Below are 6,149 nucleotides of genomic sequence, written 5' to 3'. Positions count from 1 at the left end.
TGCAATCGTTGGAGGTTCAAACTTACCCAACAAAGACTCAACATACCGAAAGGTTTTTTTAAATCCACCCACACATTTCATAACTCACTATGCATCTAGAAAGAAAAAGTTTTCTCATACAACATAAATTAGATAATCAATTTTTTGAACATTCTATTTAACTTTCTTAACATCTATGGAACTAAAAGAAAAGTCACAATCATCTTTATATTTATTTGAATAACTAAAATCGCCAAGGACTAGTGGCACAAGATTCAAAATAGAGTATGCAATGTTAATATAAAAATCAGAAGTTAGATACCATCTATTTATAATTCCAAAGACAGAACATTACCAAGCAATTTACAAACCTTTGCTTAGATAGAAGCAACGGCCAAGGTGTCATAGAAAGTAACAAACCGAACCTATGTTACTATAATGCAACACAAGACATGGCAAGAGGAAAAAACAAAGATCCTCTTAAATCACTTGAAGAGATGACATCGGCTTGCTTTTTAAAGCCATTCATCCCATCACTAACAACAGAAAAGAAAACTCGTTAGGAATTATCACTTCTTAAATTTATAACTCTACACCAACACAGGTGGTTCTTGTGCAGTCGTTCTCATCTCTAGTGCTAGAGTAATGGGTGCTGCTTGTTGTAAATGGAGAAGTTGTGATTGACTTTAAGGTTTAAGGCTATAGGTTTGTCAACCATCCGAAGAATTCAAGCAGACAAATATGAATTGATTTAAAGATAAAAAATGATGTCAATTTAATAGAATAAATAAATATTTTTTCACTATGTGTGTACATAAGAAGGATATAATAATATTACACATATAATCACAATCTGGAAAAAGATTATTTTTAAAATGATTCACTACTATCACAAACTTACGACATCAACAACAGTGAAAAAAAAAATACATAAAAGCAAGAAGCATCTAAGGTAAGCCGAAATACTAGAACAAATTAATGGTCTTTCCTGGCGGAAGTTTCCAAATATCTTTTAGTAAGGTAGGCCAACGAACCTTTCTTGTTTCCGAATTACCTAGAATGAAAAATATTTGAATCGTCTGATACGTTATTTCTTAAGAATCCTAACTCAAGATACGTTAGCATTATGCTACTTAAAGACACTAGTAAATCATGAATATTACTATAAATGTCAGAATAACCAAAAAAACAACAGCTATGTTCAATTTCCAAAGATTAAGAAATAAGAACCATGCACCTGCCAAAATTATTTTTCATACAAACTTGATTAGCCTCACACTTCATTAAAGAAGAATATAACAAATTCATTACTTAAAGTGTGAATATAAAAGTCACAACTTCATTGTTAATGCATCTACAGAAAAAAAGAAAAAAAAGTCAAGGTATCATTCCTTTTGGAGAACATGATAACTATCATATATCCTTGTCATTTATTGCATCTCACGGGAATGAGAAGTTTCTACTTGTGTCTTGGATATGTATTCATCTCTTCAAGAGGAATTAAGTATACAATCCAGTGAATTACCATTACCAGGTACCAATGGGAACGTTGATGCATCTGAACTTTTAAAAAGAAATGTGTTGTTCACCTTTTTCTCTTTTAGTATGTTAAGATCAACCGTAAGTTTTGTTCAACTTGATTATATTATGTTTCTTAATTCGCTTTGTGGCATCAAACCATTTTATATCCTCGTCTGAGAGGCTACAAAGATCTAAAGTATAATTCACATCTCCTTGTTACATCTTTTAGCTGCAGCATTGGAATTTAATATTCTCTCTGATGAGCAGCATGTAGGGCACTAACAAATATTAACTTTCACTTTCGTCGGGTCTCTCGACTCCGGAGAAGAAGAGTCTGCTAATAAGCCACACCAGAAACAATCAATTTCACAATGATTGTTGTTACATTGATCTCTGGTTGAGTTGCTACTATTATGTAGTTACCATAATCCTAGCAAATTTTTAATTTCAGCCTTAAGTAACAGTATATGCAATGAAAATATTGTGCCTAATAGTTATTCATATTCACTTTACTACCTTTTGAAAGTTATGAGATCTTTCATTAGTATGTGTTTCTAATTTATCATGGTGCTCTATATAGGGAAATACTGCATATAAAGGCAAGCAGTGGAACAAAGCCGTGAGCTACTACACAGAAGCAATAAAATTGAATGATAAGCCCACATACTATTGTATTAGCTAGCTGCTTACTTATAATTGGGATGGTATGGTAAAACATTATGTAGAACTACTTCTTCGGTGCTTGATGGTCTAATTTTTTTACTGAGTAATTTCACATGCAGCTTTCAACAAGCTAAAGAGAAACTGTACTAAAGCAATTTCACTTGATAAAAAGATATTAGGAGAAATTTAATTTCTGGAAATGTGCAATTGATATTAAGCGAGCTCTTTTTTTTTAGTTGTACTTTAATCTATACTACAAAAGCAACAGATTGCAATACTAAAAAAGTATTACCTGATCCTCATTATGTTGAATCTCAGTGCCACCAGCAGAACTATTCGGCTCATTAGATTGATCATCATGTGCTTAGGCTTCAGAGTAATTTTGATCATCCATCAAATGCTCAATATATGGTTGGTCTCTAAAGTAGTTTTGACCATCCATCAATTGCTCAATATAAAGTCGCACATCTTCATCATCATTTTGTTCAATTACCAACTCGATTGCGACCTCTAGTTTGCATAGTTCTTTTTTTCTAAAATAAAGAAATTATCTAGCTGCATTAAGTTATACTAGTACTAGATTAACTCCAATAGATCAGTAGGTCACATGCAAAATAGGAGAAAGCATCACCCTCAGGCTGTGAAAAACAAACAAGTAGCGATTCGTACGTACAAACAAAGCCTTGCGATATAGATAGTTCTAGAGACAAGAGGCATTAATGCACCAAAAAAAAATAATTGCCCAATGATAATAACACCTTAGCATATTCCAATGTAAGGCCACAACCAACAAAATATAAGTAAAAAAATCACAAAGAATTCACTCAAACATCCAATGATCAACCAATACAAATATGGAAAATACATAGATGGCTAACATGTATCTTCTATAAAATGACTTAAATTGAAAGAAAAATATTTATTTATTAAGATTTATTTATTAAAATTTCTGAACTATTGATCCAGAATATAGGAAAATAAAGTTAAATAACTATAAGAATAATTCCATATGAAAAAATATGTTATAAAAGTTAATAATTTGTTTAATTCAAAATCAATGCCATAGATTTGTCAATACTAAATTAGAAAATATATAAAGATTAACTCATTTGGTGAATTGAACTTTGACAAATCGAAGCCATAGACCTAACCAGTAAGCAATTTTCATCAACCCAACACCCACACAATCAAATACTACATATTAGAGAGAGATACTTATTGACAGCTTGCGGTGTTGGTTGCGGATACGATTTGTATACTATGAATTTTTTCAATTAAGTTTATTCCTAACTTTTTTGTAGTCTTTAGGTAATTTCTAGATCCAATTAATTAGCAAATTTCAACTCAACTCCGATACAATAAAATTAAAGATAAAGAAAGACCCATACAATGAAACATCAAAGATATAGAAAGAAACTTACTTTTTTTGTTGAGAATGTGGTCGGCAATTTTGCTCTTAAATGGCTTACGGATGAGATTGTATTATATGAGGGTTACTTTTTTGGTTGATAAAGTGGCCGGCGATTTTGCTCTTAAATGGCTTGCGGAGAGATTGTAAGGGTTTTTCAGTTAAAGTAATTCATGTCCTTTTTTTTAGTCTTTAGGCTAAATTGAGAGATTTTGGCGGGAGATGAATTAGCCAAAAATAAAAATTGGAGGCATTATTAAAAGTAAAAACAATAGCTTTACTCTCGATTCTCTTGAATGTCCATTAAAAGTATACTAATTACCGGTTAATATTTATTGGCCGCTAATATTTGTCTCCCGCGAATAAATTAGCGGCAATTAGTTTATTGTTGCTAAATAATTGCCGCTAAATCCCCTTATTGTTGTAGTGCACGAGTAGCGCGTGCCTTAACGCGGATGCCTTCAAGTTCTGCTTCGAAAATTTTCCCGACGGCTTTCAAAGACTTATACACGTTGAGATGAGCCTCGGCGTTAACCTACATCTCGTACAATTCCCGCGGCACGCCGTGATCGGTAGAAGTATGAGACGTGGATGGCTGCAGCTGTCGTCGAGCCTCCTCGGCCTTCAAGGTAATGACCTGCTCATTCAATCCAGATAACTCTGCCTCCAGATCCTGGATCCGCTTTTTTAACCTTGCCACCATAAGCGCCAATGTCCCCAATTCATTCTCCCGCTCGAACCTACAAACTCGAAGAGCCTCTTCTAAGGCCGTTGTTTCAGCCATAGCAGCCACTCTGCCTTTCTCAGCGCGAGTCAATTCTTTGATCTTGACACTCAACTCGCCCCTCAGATCAACAACCTTCGCCTCCCTCTGCCCAAGTTTAGCAGTTAAAGATGCCACCCGTGCTTGAAGGTCGGCATTCTCGGCCATCACCCTCTTGCTCACTTCGAGCTCATCCTCTTTGGCCTTTAGAGCTACCTCAAGCTTGTTACACCGACCGATGGCTCTCATTAGCTCATCATCCCTCTCCTTTAGCTCCTCATCTTTCTTTGCCAACTCTTCGTCCTTCTGTTTAAGCCCGTCGCGAAACAACTGAAACTCGCTATCCTGGTTAAAGACATCGGCCAGCGTTCGGTGCTTAGTACGGTACTCCCTATACTTAGAGGTCACCTTCTTAAAGATGGCCGTCCTCCGCTCCTCCCGCCGGTCACGATCGATCCCCATGATAAGAGTCTAACATGCAAAGGAAAGGAGTCAATATGAGCAGATTACACATGCGAAACAAATCCTAACATTAAAAAAAGCACTTACTCGCAGGGCCATGCCAGATATACTCTGTGACAACTCCACATCGCTCATCGCCTGTAGCGCCGTGTTCTCGGAAGCCGCACACAAGGGGCAAAGGATGGCACCACCCGTTCTGAGTTGGCCAAAAGGTCATAACCCACGGGAATGATTACGTGCCGGGTAGGACCCTCTGTCATCGCCTCCACGCGAGTATTCCTTTCCAAAAAGGCCCGTACCTCTTCAGGATCGATATCTGAACCAGAATCGTCATCCCCCACATGTACCGCTCTATCTCTCCCTGCCGCCAATGATGCGCCACCCTCTGCAATCCTTACAGGTTCCCCGCCATCATGCGCCCCCTCGGCCATAGAGGGCCTCCTCTCCATAAGGGCATCCGCCATAAAAACGGATCCTATGTCTGGTGCAAGTACAGACGTTGCTTCCGGAGCAATTAGTCTCTCCGGCTCAATATCAGCAACGATGATCTTCCCAAGCTCCATCCTTCTTCTTTTTCTCGATGGCGACTCATCTACATTAGATGACTCGTCTACAAGATGATAGATACGTTGGGAAGAGATCTCATCTCGCATAGCAACAGTTTGAGGGGAGGAATCCCTCATTGACGGAGCTTGATTACGGCCTCCACGAATAGACTCGGCTAAAAGAGAATTGCATCCCAGCAGATGCGATAGCTTGGCGAAACGCTGGCACTAGAGCCTTTCTCTTGAAAATTCGTCAACCTGGCATCAAAAGAAGGTCGCATCAATGAGAAATGGTAAACAACAAAGCTGAAGCAGAAGTAACACTTACCAGACGGGACCTTGGGTCCAAAACGCTTGTGGAAAGCCGCCCAATCACGAATCCTCGCCATGTGAGGCAGCACGCGAGCTACCCAATCTTCAATATCGAAGATGGGAGAGGTTGCATGCCTTTCAGCTGAAAAACAAACTGTAAGTGAGCTAAGAACGAAAGGACGAAAGAATAGAACGAGCGTACGATATACTTACGATTATGATTCCACTGCTCGGGAAACCAGGGCAGGTCCCCCACCAAGTACTCGGTCGTGATGAAGAAGTACTTATGCCAAAACTTCCAATTCATTCTGTCATCCATTCCGACTACCAACCCCCCGGTCCCGTGATGTCGTAGGTGTATCATAGTACCTCTACAAAAACTAGGCGAAAATAAGTTCAGCAAGTGGCGAATATTGACCTCACAACCAGCCAACTCCGCGTACTTCATCGGCATCAAGAAAGCTTTATACAAGTAAGGAGAGAAATGCGTCGGGCA

The 6,149-nt window shown here is 38.1% G+C and overlaps 1 long non-coding RNA gene across 2 annotated transcripts; it reads right to left on the bottom strand.

Annotated features, from left to right (window-relative positions):
* Positions 1–272: 272 nt before the first annotated feature.
* On the bottom strand, positions 273–3,835 carry LOC107762462 (uncharacterized). 2 transcript variants are annotated; one of them, XR_012710534.1, is made up of 2 exons: positions 3,585–3,835; positions 273–2,718 (listed from the first exon to the last, which is right to left on the bottom strand). It is a non-coding gene; the product is annotated as an uncharacterized LOC107762462 (long non-coding RNA). The 2 variants fall into 2 exon arrangements; XR_001642793.2 differs by having other exon boundaries at positions 273–2,696.
* Between the last annotated feature and the right edge of the window lie 2,314 nt (positions 3,836–6,149).

The sequence above is a fragment of the Nicotiana tabacum genome, chromosome 6 (assembly GCF_000715075.1).
Source record: "Nicotiana tabacum cultivar K326 chromosome 6, ASM71507v2, whole genome shotgun sequence".
NCBI classification, from domain to species: Eukaryota; Viridiplantae; Streptophyta; class Magnoliopsida; order Solanales; family Solanaceae; genus Nicotiana; species Nicotiana tabacum.
Note: the sequence above shows the minus strand (reverse complement) of the source record. Positions and strands in the feature narration are given on the sequence as shown.